Source organism: Gallus gallus, chromosome 11, assembly GCF_016699485.2.
Source record: "Gallus gallus isolate bGalGal1 chromosome 11, bGalGal1.mat.broiler.GRCg7b, whole genome shotgun sequence".
In the NCBI taxonomy this organism is placed as follows: domain Eukaryota; kingdom Metazoa; phylum Chordata; class Aves; order Galliformes; family Phasianidae; genus Gallus; species Gallus gallus.
In genome coordinates, this window is record NC_052542.1 from 116,649 (window position 1) to 135,009 (window position 18,361).

The 18,361-nt window shown below is 39.2% G+C and overlaps 2 protein-coding genes across 4 annotated transcripts in view; one reads left to right on the forward strand and one right to left on the reverse strand.

Annotated features, from left to right (window-relative positions):
- LOC415616 (ras GTPase-activating-like protein IQGAP1-like) overlaps positions 1–18,361 on the reverse strand; it is a 106,692-nt gene that overhangs the window by 77,187 nt on the left and 11,144 nt on the right. The window lies entirely within an intron of this gene.
- The window catches only part of SMPD3 (sphingomyelin phosphodiesterase 3), a 109,906-nt gene continuing 107,253 nt past the window's right edge, over positions 15,709–18,361 (forward strand). The window contains exon 1 of one of the 2 annotated variants that reach the window (XM_040645965.2): positions 15,709–15,916. The gene's annotated coding sequence lies outside the window, so the exon portion shown is untranslated. Of the gene's footprint in view, positions 15,917–16,002; positions 16,711–18,361 lie in introns of those variants that run through there. The other variant, XM_046899561.1, reaches the window with a different exon arrangement.

The following is an 18,361-nucleotide window of genomic DNA, read 5'->3' on the forward strand; positions in this document are numbered from 1 at the left end:
AGTAAGAGCTGACACAGTGTGCCATTTACATCATCACTGACTTTGCCACTCCATCTCAGCAGGTTTTACTTTGAAGAAGCAAAAATAGCTTCATCAGACACAGAAGGAAAATCTTATAGCTCTGGTTAATCAGCAGCAGTCTGTGGAGAAAACAGCAAAGTAATGAAATCTCCACTTCTGAATAATTTTACTTGGGAAGCAGTCAGATTTTAGCATAAATTAATTCAGAGCATCCAGCTCCGTCTTCAGCCAGAATGCTGAATCAATCAAGTGCTGAAGCTAAATTCACAGCTCCTCCTGGCATACTCTTTAGGGCAAGGCATTGACAGATACAGAGCAGATCCATTAGTTGTAAAATAAAAATTGCAGTCACTGACATACGGACTTTTATTAACCTTATCTTCTCAACATTCTACATACCAGTAGTCAATACATTGGAAAGCTTACAGAGGTAAATACACTTAGACGTTCTTTGTTGTTTTTTTATTTTCCCTCTCCATCTGTCAGAACTCGCAGCACCAGAGCATTCCTGCAATTTACGTCCTGACCTTGCCCACAATCAGAGAGTAAAAATGAATTGCCTAATTCTTATTTGTTAATTCTCATGTGTTGAAGAATTTTAGCTACATCATTGCAGCCATTTGTGTAAAACAAACAAAAAAACAACCAAACAAAAAACAAAGAAAAAACCTCACAACCCAAAGAGCCAAACCCCAGAGTATTATTTAATAAGAGTGATGAACAATTAATAGAGCAAAGGAATGCTGTATGCTCCCCAGTACTTAGTAGCCGAATTTATCACTACGCACTTTTATATCGTTTCTAAGGTAACTGCAGATATATTTGATGTATTTTCCTCCCTCATCCCTCAAATCTCACAAGAATGAACCAGTTGCTAAAACCCGTGCACTATAGTAAAATAAGCTTTTCCAAATTCTCTATTAACCAACTCCCAAAGAGTTACTCATAAGCACCTTAAATCACTTGCCTGTCTAAATTTCCAAGAATGACAACTGTATTAACATCAGTAAGCCTACGAAAAGGATAGGCAAAAACCAACCACTTTAAAATCATTCCACTTTTGGCCAGCAGACCAGGCAACATGTGAATGTTACTACTCTGGGTACATAAGCATAAATCATCAGGAGCAACAAAACTGTGACATTATTTAAAAAGGGCCAAAGAGATCAGGAAACTTTAATTATGATACTAACATTGATACATGGGATGTAACGCACAACGAATACATTTTAAGTAACAGTACCCAGCAGGAGTATTCTAGAAAGCTCTCCATCTTACCTGTCCACAGAAAAGCTAAACATGAACTAAGAATGCATATGGAATTTATATTCCAGCAATGCTTCCGAGCTTCTGGGGAACATCAGCCCCAGAGGTTTACTGCACCTAGGGGTCATTTCCATTCTCACAGACAAAAACAACAAGAATCAACAAAGCAAAACCCCATACCGCATTTTTGGAGAAAATACAGGCCCCAAGGAAATGACAAAACAAGCGTTTGAAGTGGATGCAAACAGCCTGGCGAATGGTGAAAGTCACACAGTAAAGGTACTGCTGAACACATTAAGGTAAAGGAAAATGCTCAAAAGTGTAATGTCACTGAACAGAAATCAGTATTAGGCAGTATCTTCCAACAAATCTTTAGATGATTAAAAAAAAAAAAAAAAGAGACCCAAACTTTTTTTCCTTTTTTTTCCCCTCCCCAGGAACAGGTCTCACATAAACTGCTATCTGTAAGTTCCTAAAGAAACACCATGTCCTAAATTTAATCTTTTCAGAAAGATTACTAATGAACAGAAGCGTAGAGCTCAAACTGGCTTAGGCCTTTTAAACCACTTTAAAAACAAACAAAAAAAAAAAGGAATGCTCAGAATATTTTCAATGAAGCTATTCTTGAAGCTTTTAAGCCAGAGACAAGACGTGTATCAGACAGGCATTGTTAATCAGCTGACACAAGTTATCGAGCATAGTTTCAAATCACTAATTTCCCATATATTTCTCCTAATCTTTTCCCATGATCTTTACAGCCTTCAAATTCCATATAATATAAGCAAAATCAAGGCAGCAACTAAGTAAAATGGCCTCTTCTTTAACTACCATTAACAAACTGGCTCTTTCACAACAAATACAGAATTACTTCAAATCAGAGCCCCCCCCCCTCCAAAAAAAAAAAAAAAAAAAGCACTTTACATCAAGATTTGCCACCTGCATAGCATTACATGTTCTCTGTGAGGAAAGTTCCTGGGCTTATATATTTTACATCTTCTGACAATGAATATTTGCACAGCCATCTTGGGAACACATATTCAGTACAGTCTGAGACAGTTCTGAAAATGACTGAAGTAACACAGCCAAAACTGAAGACAAGAGCACAGAAAGTTGTTATGAAAGCACCTCCAAGTGCTGACAAAGGAACATAAGCTGTTCTTTGCTTATCAGAACCATGATTTGTCACCTGGGGGAGAAAAGAACTGAAGTTAAAATTTAGAAAAATAATTTTCTAAAACATTTTATGAACATATTGCTCTTAGAACAGTATTAGAAAATTATTTCCTTAATCTAAGCTGTCATTTCACATAATTTTATATATTTCATATATAGATGAAGAGTATTGCCCTGGAGTGTGCTCAGAGAAGGGTAGCAAAGCTGTGAGAGGTCTGGAGCACAAGTCTTATGAGGAATGGCTGAGGGAAATGGGATCCTTTAGTCTGGAGAAGAGAAGGCTCAGGGGAGACCTTATTGCTCTCTACAACTGCGTGATAAGAGGCTGTAAAGAGGTGGGAGTTGTCCTCTTCTCCCATGTCAGTAGTGATAGGACAAGAGGGAATGGCCTCAAGTTGCACCATGGGAGATTCAGGTTGGACATCAAGAAAAATTCCTTCTCCAAAAGAGTGGTCAGGCACTGAAATGGGCTGTCCAGGGAAGTGGTTGAGTCATCGTCCCCAGAGGTGCTCAAGAACCATTTAGATGGTTAGATGGTAAGGGACATCATTTAGTGGGGAAATACTGGTGGTAGTTGGGTGGCTGGACTGGATGATCTTGCACGTCTTTTCCAACCATGGTGATTCCATGATTCTAAGAGACCTCGTACCACAAAGCATCTCAAAATAATTAATCTCCTCAACACTTACCAAGTTAGTGAACTAACTCTCACAGGCTTTACAAGAGTCGAAAACAAAGATCTTCATGTATGCATGTGCAATGCTTCTAAAACTGGCAACCGTCTTCTGGAAGCATATGGGTGTCTTGAGTTTTGCTAGTGGACCTTTGGTTGTTACAAAAGCAAATCACAGGACATTAAACAACCACATTTGTCTCTTCAATAAAGAAAAACTTTCTAAAATTGCAAATGAAAAGAAAATAATTAACTCACCAAGTACAAAATCTGAAATTATCACATCAAAAGAACTGAACTAGGAGTCAAAAGTACATTAAACAAATATTTTCCTCCTAGAAAAATAACTAGAATGGCTATAAACTAAAAAACAAAACAAAACCAAAACCACTTCTTTTTGAGACTCCCACATCTGAGAAAGATACAAATTGGAAGCCCACCCCACAGATGAATACCCTTGGAAAGATAGAACACAAAGCACATAAATCTAAGAAGTTTGGTGGTTCCTCAACATTAGAACAAGAGACAAAGGTTACAGACAGTGCACTTTCTTCTGCTTGTCTGAATTCTGATACTCTGCAGTAACTGTTTCTAAAACTCATAATCCTACAAGTTCACCTAGTATTAACTGAGAGCTTCGTGATGTAAAATAGACTACAGCTTCCATTTCTCATTCCTCCCTGAAGGGGGATGATTCCTTTTTCCTCTTGCTTCAGAAGCTGAAAGCTCTCTGTTCATTCATTATGACTTCCCATGAGATCAAGGGAGAGAGGGATTACATTGTCATGACTGCAGTTCTCAGAATGTTTTTTTTTGTAATGACAGCACCACAGATTTCAAGTTTGTTGTTCAATGCTTGCTGGTGACCCACATCAGTGTAGTTCAAAGAAAGCATAATTATATAAAAGTCACTGCAGAGTCCAAATTAAAGAACTCATAATTGATCTGAATGAAAGGCCTGTCTACAACAGGAGGCTTGAATTGCAAGGTGCACTTCTCCTTCAATTAATGACAGAGTCCTCCACAGTCTCACTTAGACTCTTTATTGCTTAAATTAGAAGACAAAAATACAGTGGTTACCAAAGATGTTTTGGACCACATTCATCTCTGAACTTACTCCCCTTACTGGCTCAATGAAGAGTAAAATTTTTTACTTTAAAAAATAAAAATAAAATAAGAATCCCAGTAATCCCAGTGTTTCATTATGGAAAGTGCCAGCTTTTATTATAGGGACAGGCAGTACATTCTGAACCAGAAAAATGAATCTTAAACAACACCAAGAAATCTGGGATTTTAATTGCTGTCTTACTAGCTGCACATACACTACAAATCAAAACATATGATGGACTTAAACAAGTAAGGAAAACAGAGCAGTAAAACTGTTTTTGCACACTAGAACAGAAAATTTTACTAACTAGCACAGAAATTTTTTCTCATCGGTAGGTAACCAGAGGTCAGTTTCCATCAAGCTAGATTGTGGTGCTTTGACCATAACACGGCGCCACTCAAACTACATATAATTTCACAGTAAAAAAAGACTGTAAAAGCGGAAACTACTCAATGTCATAACCAACATAGGATTTTGGCTCTTCTACTTTTAAAAAGACAAAACTGAGAGGGAACAGCTACCCTCTGTTGGACCACGTACCATAATAAGAAAGATATCGTATCACAGAATCACAGAGTAGTTGAGGTTGGATTCATAGAATAGCCTGGGTTGGAACGGATGTCAAGGATCATCAAGTGGCAGGTAGGTTGGAACAGGCAGAGTTATCAACAGCTACATAAAGTACTAGATCAGATCACCCAGGGCCCCACCCACCCTGGCATTAAACATTTCCAGGGACAGGGCATACACAGCCTCTTTGGGTGACACATTCCAGCACCTCACCACTCTCTCAGTAATAAACTTCCCCTTGACATTTAATCTAAATCCTCCTTCTTTACTTTAAAACCATTCCTGCTTGTCCTATCAGTATCCACCCACGTAAAAAGTTGATTTCTCTAATGCTGTAAACTCCTTTTAAATGCTGAAAGTATGCAATGAGGTCTCCCCACAGCCTTCTCTTTTCCAGGCTCAACAAGCCCAGTTTCTTCATCCTGTCTCACAGGAGAGGTTCTCCACCCCTTTGATCATCTTTGCAGAGCTCTTCAGTACCCTCTCCAAAAGCTCCACATATTTCCTGTGATGGGGGCCACAGACCTGGATGCAGTACTCCAGCTGGGACCTCACAAGGGCAGAGTAGAGGCAGATAGTCACTTCCCTCACCCTGCTAGCCAGCCCTCTTCTGAACCCACAATACCATTGGCCTTCCAGGCTGCAAACATACACTGCTGGTTCAGGTTTTTCATTAGCCAGAACCCCTAAGTTCTTCTCAGCAGGGCTACTCCCAAGGAGTTCTCCCAGTTTGTATACATATCTGGGATTGTCTCAACCCAAGTAACAATCCTTGCACTTTGCTTCATTGAACCTCATTATGTTCACAAAAGTCCACCTTTTGAGTTTATCAAGGTTCCTCTGCATGGCATCCCTTTTTTCTGCATTATCAAACACACTGCTCAGCTTAGTGTCATTGGCAAACGTGCTGAGGGTGCACTCAATACCACCATCTATGTCATTGATAAAGATGTTAAAGAGTATCGGATCCAAAATGGACCCCTGGTGGATACTGCTCGTTACCAGCCTCCACCTGGACAAAGAGCCCCTGACCACAACCCTTTGGCTGTGAGCTTCCAACCAGGTCCTTATTCACTGAATAGTTCACCTTCCAAATCCATCTTTGTCCAATTTAGAGATGGGGATGTGGTGGGGGACCATGACAAAGGCCTTGCAGAAGTCCAAGTAGATGACACCAGTTGTCTTCATTCATTAGCTCTCCTCTCCAATGTTATTTTCCTAGAGGTTTCTATTGTAGCAAATAATGAAGTCTGTTTCAGAAGTCTTGTTAAAATTTCCTCCTAATTTTTTATTACCACTTTTTTTTTTCCACCAGATAGGCAGCATATGGCTTCAGTATGGAGTAATATTTAATGCATCCTGTTTTAATTAACTTCATGCTCTGTACTAGTTACTCATCTATGACCAGATCATTTTTTTTTCTTGAAACAATCTGACATTCAAGATTAACCTGATAAACTGAAGTTAAAAATTAACTAGGAATTTGCAAACTATTTATGGCAATTATTCAATATTAAACTAGCTTAACTTCAAAACCATTCTGAAATTTCCCATCCTGGATGTCCAAATGTAGGCAGCTTGATCTATACCCGATACCTAAATTAATGGTCTGGTTTTTAAATACATAAAGTAAAATCATATTTTTTGCTAAATAAGGCTTAACTAATTACAGCTTGCACAAACTTCATATTTTTGAAGGTCTATAAAAATGAGTTTTAATTTCTCAAATATTTCACAAAAAGAAGAATGATATTTTAATGTTCTTCTATTAAGGAGTAATAAAGCAAGTGACTTTGTACCCCAAAATAAATAAAACATTAAACAAAACAGTAAAACTCTTTTGCTCCACCAGTAACATTAATGAACATCTAATTCAAATGAATAATGAAAGAGAACAGCATAGACTTTATGCTTTCAATATTTACTTACTGATCATTTAATTTCCTCGTAGGCCTAATGTGGAAACTGGAAGCTACTACCATACACAATCAATAACTCTCCTACAAGTTTAATGTGAGACTTTGGAGACACTGACAGAAGTAGCCAGCCAGAAATTAAATCCCCACCCCCCCCCCCCTTTTTTTTTTTTTTTTTTAATAGAGAAAAGCAATATAAACATTCCCAGCATCCCTTATTAAGCTTCCTGATGAAGGATGATGCTGAAATCCTCAGAAGCTTTGTTGGACTGGAAAAGTTTGAGTGGCTAGAACTTATTAGCACAATCGGAACTCAAAGAAAAAGCAACAAATTTATTATTTCTGTGGAGGGGTTGTCATAACAGAAGAAGGCAAGTTCAGCTTATCGGTCCTTACTGTTTTGTTCCCAAAAACAGTATGAGTCATCTTGTCCAAAGGGTAAAACAAACATTACCTGGTTGGTTGCTCTAAAAAGTGAAATTCCAATAAAAGATCATACCTAATAAGAGGAACACACATTCCTCCTAGGAACAGCAAGAACTAGAAACAACAAGATTCAGATATACAAGATGTTGCATATTTTAACTAATGCTGTTTTTTTTATGACAAACGTGAATATATGTCAATCAACTGAACTGGATCTCTGTAAAATATTAAGTATAGAGTCCAGGTCATCATTTTCAATTTGGGTCCTTCAAGTCAGAGAGCTATTCTTCTAGAAGCGATCCAGCCTGGCTCCTTAGAAAAGACAGCACTTTTAGAGAAAGATCTGTCCCACCATGAAAAGTTGCTCTAATATATGAGACATCCATAAGAATGAAAGCATCCAAAATCCTGAAACTGTAACTGGAAACCTAGTTCTAGTTCTTTTTTTAGGTACACAAATAAAACTGGTTTGGGCATCCAAACAGAAGCAGTTTTCAAAGGAGAAGGAACCCAGAATCTGAATTTAGATATTCAGACTGAAGTTTTGGCCTTCGTTAGCTTTACAGCACTGTCGATTTCTGATGGATTAGTCACATTTTATTGATAATTACTTTCCTCTTATAGAACTGATTAGTTCACTTCAGCCCTATTAGATATTTGCACTCCTCAAGGCTACTGAGGGTTTAAAAACTCTCCCCACATTTAGAAGTTGTCTCAAAGTAATAGGATATTCTGTTGGGGTCTCACAAATACACAGTTTTTCCCTACAGTGCTCACACTGTGTTCTCTGACACAGAAGTTTCTTGTGACACAATCATTACTCAGACTTTATTTGAAAACTATTTTTATCTCTCGAAGTGTTTCTGCATTCCAAGTAATTTGCCTAATTTATGCTTTGCTGTTTAAATGAGTTCTTCCCCTCCTCTGCATTCCACATCATAACCTACATCTACCCAAAATGGACAGCACTGTGCCTAAAATGCAGAACTGTTTCTCTTCCCTCCCCTAGTGGCCTCTCTGCTCTCCTTTTCTCTTTTTCCTCTCAGAAGTAATCCTGCTGCACAACACAATCTGATGTACAGTTCCAAAAATTAAACCACCATAGAGATTTTGGAAAGATATGAAGGGAAGATATTTCATAATCAGTTGACAGTGAAGGACTACTTGTTTGAAACTGTTTTGATGATGTCACAAACTGAATCTTAATATTTTTTATTTCTCTGGGCAAAAACCAAATGTGTCTTTTTGAGGCAAAATATCTTTCCTATTTCTCTCAGATATCCACACCACAGAAAATATCTTTATGAAATGAGTCATTCACCCCATATAACTTTGAAAAGCTTCCCATCTGGTTACCTATTTTACAAGACATTTATTATATTGAACTATATTAAATTGGTTTTGAACATTTTGAATATTTTCTATGATGTCACCTTAAGTAAAACATCTGGGCAGGCTTTAGAACATAATAAAAGAAAATTTTAATTAAGTCATGCTTTCTCACTAATTTCTTGGAAATGAGCAACCTTTCATGAAGGTTTTTAACGGAGATTTTGCTGAACCACTTAAGAAAATCATCTCAGAATGAACACCCATCATTTACGTGATTACCCAGAAGAGTATTTTAAACATCTCACAGACAGAAGCTCGTAATGTATTCCAAAACAAGAAGCTTTTTACTGATGGCTGGCAGCAAAGTGTGTTTCTTGATGCCTATTTTAACATCTATGAAAATAAACTCCAAAATATTGAAACAATGCAACTCAGAAATCCATAAAGCTTAAAGACTTGAGAACAGTTTCTCAGCAGACTTAGAAAGCCAAGGAGCTCCTTCCTGACCATATCTGTCCTGCTAATATACTAATTCATAGAAAATAACTTCTTTTACACCCGTATTTTCTGTGTTCTCACCTAAATTTCCAAGTTATTAAAGCGTACATATTAAATGCTGAGAGATAGATCTGCAGGTATGTACAAGCTTTCCTACCACCAAATTAACCAGAAAAATAAATTTTAAGTATGATTTGGGGAACTTTAAAGCCAACTGCATGGAGAAATTCATAAATCTGCAGCCAAATTAATTTTATTTTATTAATTTTCCTTAGCTTTCACGTTATTTTCTCAAGCTTTAAAAAGAAGCCACGGATATTTCTTCTGTCCACCAGGCAAATTCAGAAACTATGAACAAAGGACAACAATCCTTAAAATGTGAGCCCCTAGAAGAAGTCAGTAGGTTATCTTGAAATAGCTATCATCATTAAAACTTGGCAATACTTCAAGTGGAGAGAACAGTCAAAAATCAAGTTACAATATCACATCTACTATTTGCTACTAATTTCTGATTAAGAGGGAGGCCGAAAATTCAAGAACAGACAAGCAACTTAAAGAATCATCGTAAACTAATAATCACTCAGAAAAATCTCTAAATTGCATAGCCGATCTGTAGGAAACAGTTTAATACACTGGAAATACATCAATTTTTATTTTTTAACAAAGGGAAGGTCTAAACTGCTTAAATGCAATAATGAAGGAATCCATCTGCATTCCCAAAGCTGGACACAAACACGAAGGAATACAGATGAGTGGATCCAGTCAGCTTTGGACACTATAATTATCCTGGCCAACTGGACATAAAAAATGACATTCATTCTTACAGAAATCTGAAGCATAGTCTACTAGTCTGGATAAGAACACTGCTTAAAACCTGACGCAATGAACAATTTGCTGAGCAGCAACAAGAAGACCGTGTCATCTTCAATAATTAGAACATCAGATCAGAAACTGAAAATAAACATTTGGCTCCCGCTTTGCTGTCTTTTATAGAGTGCTACCAAGGAATTCAAGGATGGATTGCGTGTCCTCAAACTAAGCTTTTATATGATAAACTCAGAGAAAAAGAAGTACAAGAAAGTTATTTTAATGATGTTCTTTTTTCTAAATGTAAGTTATTTGACTATACTTAATATTAGGGTAACAGTTCAACAATATACTGCTTTTTCATTAAGAAACTTGTAGGTAAGAGCACAAAAGTGATTAAAATGAAACTTCTGGTTGTGCTGACAAAGGCTTTGTTAGGGTGTACCCAGTGGCAACACTGAGAATTGTGGGATTTTTGTTGTTAGTTTTCTCCCCCTTACCTTGCAATAGAAGTAACCTGTCATGATCAAAAAAGATTTCAGATTACAATTACTGCATTTTTTCTCATGCTAAAGAAAAATAATTCTCATCCACAACCATTAAAAAAAAATAAAATTCTCCCCATAAATCCTAGGTAGCCTCCAGCTAACCACAAATACCAAATAAGAATACCAACCATCAAGCTCTGGCTGACTTTAAGTCTTAATGTATGGTTATTTGCCTTCAGGTTGTAGGCTCCAATAAGTGACTCAGAATCAACGCAGCAAGGCTACAACAGTGCCTTTTGGTACACTACAGGCCTTCAGTTCTTGATGGCAACTGCTATCCTGCTGTCATTCAAATCTAAGTTACACTGAAAGTTAAGGTTTATTAGTACGATTTTGACTGTATATTTAGGCAACTGCATTAATTTTTTTTTTTTTAAGGATGTTATTTAACTGGCACATACATTTCACTAAACTTAATTATAGGGCCATGTTTTCTTGCCTTTCAGAAACTGTAACTGAAATGCCACTTCGCTAAAGAAGTTGAAACTAAACACAGCAGAAGTACATTTGCTTTCTCTGGACCTTATCAGCAGAGTATCTATCAATGCAACAGTATGAATAGAAAACTAAATCCAACTTCTTTTTCATTAACAACTCTAACTCCTAATAATAACAGATATATTTTAGACATCCTGAGTCCCCTAACTCACTCTCAGCAGGACTGTTAAGACAATCAGTTCTCTTTCTTTACACACAAGACAGCTCCCTTATCATAAACATGGCACAGGCTTTTCTCTAGTATCAAAAATATTTCTGACTTCAACTTTTCATTCTTCATAAAGACTTCACAATGAGGGTATCATAAACCTCACAAAGTTAAACAGGAAGATTAACTTCCCACTGTGGGTACTGATAAATGAAAGTATACAATTAAATCACAGTGTTACTCAAAAATGTATCTCCATGGCAATGACAAAGCAGAACCTACAGGCAGTAATTCCAGTACCTAATCCAGTGCCTTAGTCTTCAGTATAGACTGCCTTCCGTGCTTCTTTCCTTTTCTGTTTTCTTGAATTCACTTACCTGATTTCCAACAATATCACACAACATCATAACAAACTGAGCTCCATTTTAGTTCTGGCAACACGACAGCTGAAGTATCCTTTTGTGAAGGCAACCTGACCATTTTCCTGGATTCCCTCAAGCTTTGAGGATTACCAGAAAAAGGGTGGACTGTCTAAATAAGGCCTTTAAGTATTGCTGTCTGACATGTCCCCTTATATAGTTGTTAAGTCTCTCACATCCACAGATATTTTGCAATTTTTGCTCCTTGTTTGTTAACTGTCCCTCAGAAAAACATTTCCACATAATCTAAAATGAACTGCTTTTGCAAGTCAGCTTATTTTTTCTGTGCATTTGATATCTACCTTTGAACAGCAATAAACAAACCACACAACTACATACACAGAGTAATATGCCACGGAATCACTAACTGATAATTTACCTTCAAATGAAGAATCAAAAAAGTTAAGGAGGACATCTCAGAACAACTTTTGGTACTTCCTATGCAAACTAGAAGGTATTTAAATACCGACTACTTAAGGGAAGGTTAAGGCTGTCTTTAAGAAGACAGCTTATCAGAAGACAGATTTAAGAAGACCGCTTATTTTGTGGTTTATTGTGCTTTTGAATACTTAACATGCTTTACTTTTTATATATCCTTTCAATTATATGAGGCTGTTATTATATCCAGCTGTGTCATTTATTTTAGCTACACCACGTGGCATTTTTTTTTGTTATCAACCAGACAGAGCTTCTTTTATTTTTTCAGTTTACTTCTTTGCAAGGCAACAAAAGCATTCACCCCAAATGGTTATATTTTATTGAGAATGAGAAAGTTGAGGTAGTGAGGATGAATTGTGATATTTGCTGTTCTTTCAAGTAATAAAACAACAAGATAAAAAAACATTAGAATAAAAAAACACTAGAACTATGTTGGGCAACCCTTAGAATGATGAGAGATCCTCCAGAATATATAATTAAATGCTTACTAATCCCATCAAAAAGAGTTTGGATGTACAACAAACAGAAAACAAGCAACACACTGAGGTATCCTTAGAAAATAAAATCAGTAATCTTTTTCTTCTGTTCCTTCATAAGATTTATTTTTCATTCCTTCTCCTGCTGAAATAAATGCCAAAATTTCACTGAAATTGGGAAGGGAAGTCAATCTTTCTGGCTTTCTCTGTATCCATTTTTCACTCGTGCAGGAAAATGAGAGTTAGTCTGCAGGGTAAGCAGGCTGGTTGCTGCTGACAACAGCACACCACATCTGCTGTTAGCAGACAGCAGGATCCATGAATTTAGTTATTCAGCTGTACTGAAATGCCTGATGATTGTCTATACAAGGCCTTAAAGAAATTTTCTTATTTGATTCAGGTCATTCTATGTTTCCTTCTGTCCAAAGTTACTTGGAACTCTATCTTACTTAGCACAGGCAGACCTAATTCCAGTTTTAACAATAGCTCTCAAGAATTTTTACATGAATCCAGAAGCAAAGTCATGTTTGTGCATCCCTGGAGGTGTTCAAGGCCAGGTTGGATAGGGCCCTGGGCAACCTGGTCTAGTAAATGGGGAAGTTGGTGGCCCTGCCTGGCAGGGGGGTTGGAGATTCATGATACTTGAGGTCCCTTCCAACCCGGGCCATTCTGTGATTCTGTGAAAGGGAGCAAGAAAGATGAGAGATCTGAGTTACAACTTACCTAAGTTGCCTGCAATACATACAGAGTTGTTCACACTAAATCCTTTAATTGTAAGATGATGTGAACCGTGCTACTATTTGAAACAATATATGTTACTGTTTTAAATAATACATTTAGATTCCCACAACTATTTCAATTATATTTTGGACATGTCTTTCAAATCAACCATTTCAAATAGTTACTGCTTATTCAGGGCCCTTTCAGCTAAAACCAGAACAAACATGGCTTCCTCAGGGTCGTGGTATAAGGAAATAAAACACAATCAGAAGGAAGTTGCAGTGGACCTCTTCCATATAAGCAAACTCAATGGTGCTAATTCCTGGTCCTGTGATTTGCGATGCCTTACAGCTATATACACACCTCAAAGTTTTTCTCACCTACACTGTTTATCTCTGCTAGGCTCTCTATCATTTCAAGTTCCTTGCTACCTCAGATATAGAATACCTTTGCTCCAAAATACCACATCCATCTCTGAGGACACTCGTTCTGTTGTGATTTGAATGTGTAGGAAATAATGAAAGGAATAAATTCTTTTTTGTCCATGATTTCTTTTTGACTACACCCAAAACTCACTTTTAATAATCATGAGTCATTATTCAAAGGGAAGCATTTGCCTAGTAGTTCCATAAACACTTCCCACACCTACCATCTCAGTCAAACGGAAGTCCTAATAGAGTAAATACCACTTTCAGCTTATCGACTATACTTTGCTACAAATGCGTAAAGATGACAACTTCAGGTAGAGCTCTGAGAATACAGAATTCTTATTTCAATTGTGAAAACTCTGCATTAAGCTAGGAAGCTTACGAAGTAACTCAGCAGTTCTTATGTAGCAAAGATTAGAATTATTATTTACGCATCCCACACTTTACTTATGCTATGATCAAGTTACTATGTTGGTTGCATAAAATGCAGCCGGAATCCACGACAACACAAATCTAACATTAATTTGAATATAAAAATCACTTTGCAACATACAATATCAGAGTCTATGCCAGCTTCTCAACTTTTCAGGAGAGCTGTAGAAGTGAGCTTGCTCAGTACTCTGGCTGCATGACCCAGCAGCTATCATGGAAACCTGTTATGTGGCTGTTCTAAGAACTATCCAAAAAGCATATGAAAGGGGAAATCATTGCAATATCTATCTTTTTAAAGAAAGAAACAAACATACAGTAAATTGAACATTTTCTACATCGCTAGCTTAGAACAAAGAACACAGGGACTAGGATGACTCAAAGGAAGGTTTTGCTAACACAGAGTAAATAAAATATTCTGCTTAGTTAGCTCAGTTGTCCAAGTTCTCCTACTTGGTAGCTTGCTGTACAATTGCTAAAAAACTATCTCCTGGACATGAGTGATGGTTGGGCATCAGTTTCAAAGTAGCAACAGCAGGGGAGGGCACATAACCCTAACCGGTGAATTCTAAGTTCCTCTCTACAAAGAGAAAGCTGAAGCAACACTTAACATTCTCACCTTCTATCACTTCAAAATCCCGGAAGGCAAAAGAAAGCTTACAAAGCTGCAAAACAGAGCCTTCAGTACTATTGAAGTCGAGGTGAGACACTCAAACTTCTGAATCAATTTGTTGGCCTTTAACTTCTTTTTGGAAATAGCTCTTGAAAGATTCTGTCACAGTCATTACAAAAACCCTAGGGTTTCTGATTAAAAACACGTTCAGTAACCACTTCTTTTGACATGCAAGTGAACAAATTCTGTTTGGAAACAGTGTCAGCTCATTTGTGAGGTAACTAATGATATCCTGCTTCATAAAATGTATCACAATCATCTGAAGAACCCTGTATAAATACTGGTGTGAAAGATGCCTTTTTGAAAGGCAGATACAATTGGGTTACTGTATTTCTGCAACGTTTTTGTAGAGTTTTGCTTTTTATTAACAAGGCAGTCTCCTGACCTTGTTCAGTTGCTTTTACACATATTCTAAGTTATAAACCTTGGTGAGAGATAGGAAGGTCGTCTGGGAAAGGAGTACAGCCCTCAGGACTTTCTCTGGGACCGCAACAGTTATAATATTACTCATTTTTCCCTAAATATTCCCGTAAATCCATGGAAGTATTCTAGGATCTTCTGATTTTTATATATATATATAAATGTATATATAATATTATATAAATAAATATATATATATACACACATATATAACATTTATTTATTTTTAAATCCTCCTAAGAGGCAAGAGGCGCAGACTGCCCGCAGACGACACACGAGCGAGGGGCGACCTCGGTCCCGCTAACACCGAGTGGGAGGAGCGCCGCTCTGAGGCAGCACAAAGCGCAGCTCCTTCCGCGCCCCGCCCCAAAAACGACAGCAGCAGCGCCTCTCCCCGCGCCCGAGCCGCAAAGCCACCGCCCCTCAGCGAGCCTGGAACCCACCGCCCCCTCCCGGCGCGGCGTCACCCAGCCGAGCACCTCCGCGCTCTGCACGCGCCGAGACTACAATTCCCTGCAGCCCCCGGGAGCAGGGCCGCCTCTCGCACCGCGGGGCCGCCTGGGAAGCGTGGTCACTCCCACCCTTCTGCTCGGCCGCAGCCCGCGGGCCGGGTCCCCGCCTGCGGCGGGCGCTGGGCGGGGCGGCCGCAGAGGCGCGTAGCCAGGCGGGTGGGGGGGGGCGGCGCGGCCCTCCCGCGCCCAGGGGCGGGGAGCGCGGCGCCGGCCCCGCCTGTGGCGCTCCGTGGAGCTGTTCAGCGCCCAGGTGCTGAGTCTCCCTCACGGAGGCTCCGGCGGCTCTCCCTTCTCACCGCTCCCCGGCGCGGCTATGGCTCCAGCGCTCAGCCGCCCGCTTCGGGCACTCTGAGCGCCGCGCCCCGGCGCGGATGCGGCAGATCCAGGCGCCCCTGGTTCCGCGGGGGGACACGGCAGGTAAAGCCCCCCCCCCCCCCCCCCCTTTCCCGCCCATCCGCATTGCATCCGCGGTCTCCTGCCTCTCTGCCCGCCGTGCTGCCGCCGAGTCGAGGCCGGTGGGGAGGCGAGCTGGCGGGCAGAAGCGTGCACCGCGAGGGGGACCACGAGGAACAAAGCGGTGCGGTGCATATGCTTTTTAAGTAGTTTCATTGCTTTAATTTCCGGGAGGCGGGGAACGGAGAAGAGATAAAAGGCTTCTTACTGCAAATATCTGTGTTTGGCTATATGTAAGAAAAGAACTAGCTCGATTAGTCTGCTGTTGGCACCGTGCTTATATTCTCACGGCTCAGCACCAAAAAGGAAAATAAATGCAGCATTTGTCATACAGGTAGTGCTACAGTCAAGCCTGCAAGATGGTTTCCTTGAATACCCTCCTTAGCTGTGTGTAGTGTTTGTATAGATTTTGCACAGCAGTAATTGCCTGCATATTTCTACATGGATTATTAGCCACACTGAGGAGCTGGGGTACGCAGCGGAAGGTCAGAGGCAGACCAGCATCTGTAGTGGTCCTGTAAAGAAGTGTTAGAAAAGGGAAGAAAAAAAATCCACTATGTATGACCAAAAAATAAGTTACATCCTAAATGAAGTCATTCGCAGCCAAGCACAGTGCTGCTTATGCATGATGCTTCAGGCTTCCTCTTAGTGCTGAGTGATGAGGTAGGGAATGGAGCGAGAAGATTAAATGTGCACAATCAAGCAGCAAGTGTTCTTAACTGCGTGCATGTAGAGTAGCTTCTGTTGTCAATGCATTGGTGAGTATTCCTTAACTATCAAAAGACTGCATATTTTACTTCAGAGCGGGATGTAGCTGTATTTTCTGTTGTATTGGTAATATAGATTTACTTCATTTCCAAGTAGCACGAGAAGGGGGAGACTGGGAAAAGGGAAACTCAGCACTTTCCTTGGGTGTAGAATATAAGAAGCAACTTTGAGGAGAATGCATGCAGCCAGAGCAGGAACTTCAATAGGTTCTGTACCGATTTCAACAGGAAACCAGAGAACTAAGCTAGGAGTTTAAAAAAAGCTTCATTTAGGCAACCAAAATGTAGAGAGTAAGGTAATCATGCACTGTATCAAGAAATAATGTGATTTAGGCAACCCCTGCTCCCCACATTACCATATCATGTATTAAACCAGAAGAACGACATCAGGCTATTGTTGGGTTCAGTGGTTCAGTAAGGTGGGTACTTAAAAGCAAATTGATGAGACTCACATTAGTTGTCATGCTATTAGAGATTGTCTAACCTATACAGAAACTTCACACTTCTCAGTTTTCTTTTTCTTTTTTTTTAATTCATCATTTTACGATCTGGGTATGCAACTTGTTTCCCATAGAGGAGAATGCATTTGTTTTGTGTTATCTAGGCAGCAGTCTAACAGTTTCTGTGCTTTACTGTAATGAGAGTTGAACAGATTGGGCACCATCTCACAGTCCTTGCATATCCAAAAAACCTCTCTACAGTAAGAGTGCTGAACATGCAGGGCATAACATCAGGTTCTCAAAAGCAGCCTTTTAAGAATCAAGTAACAATTACAGCACCATACTACTGTAAAATTAAAAAAAACAATTTGTGCTTATGACTGTATGCAAGGCAGGCTTCCCCCTTACCTGCCTCCCCTGTCCGTCCGTCCCCCCCCCATCCAAATTAAAATGATTTCCTTGATTTCCTGACACAGCTCCTCCCCACCCCTGGCTTTTAGTCTCAGTACCACAGAAGCCTCAGAGCATGTGATCAGCTATATGTGACTTAAGTTATGTTATTGATTTTTTTCCTACAACGAACAATTACTATGGAGTGACAAGTCAACCATTTTGATCTTTACAGACCTAGCTGTTTAGCAGTGCTATCCATAGCATATGCAGCCTAACCCAGCCTGCATACCTCAAAGTAGCAGTTAGCTTTGAAATTAAAGGGCACTGTTAAACCTTAAAATAGGTTTTCTTTTGGGGTAGGAATGAAAGAGGCTAAATACCAGAATTGCACTCTAGACATCTTAGTTGCTGTTGCCTGAAACAACCCTTGAGGAGCTACTGAAATATCAGAAAGGCTGAACAGTGTGCTCTGACCACACCCCTATATTGCCATAATTCATAAACTGAGACTCTGCTTGTTGCCACATGGATATTTTTACCTGGTCAGTTAGGACAAAGACAAAGCTTCTTTGTGCTTATTAAAAGCAAGCTATCCTAGCTTTGTTAAGCCAATGATCTACTCTTAAAATATTTTTAAAAGGACACTTCTATTACCCCAACATTGCTTATGTTAAAGCCTATCACAAGTAGGACATGTTATTTGCTTACATGCCAGCTTGGGCAACAGATACTTTTCTGGTTTAGAAATCACTGACTTTTCCTGTCCAGTTGTCATACATAAAGCACAGTGCAGAAATTCTCAAGTTGCA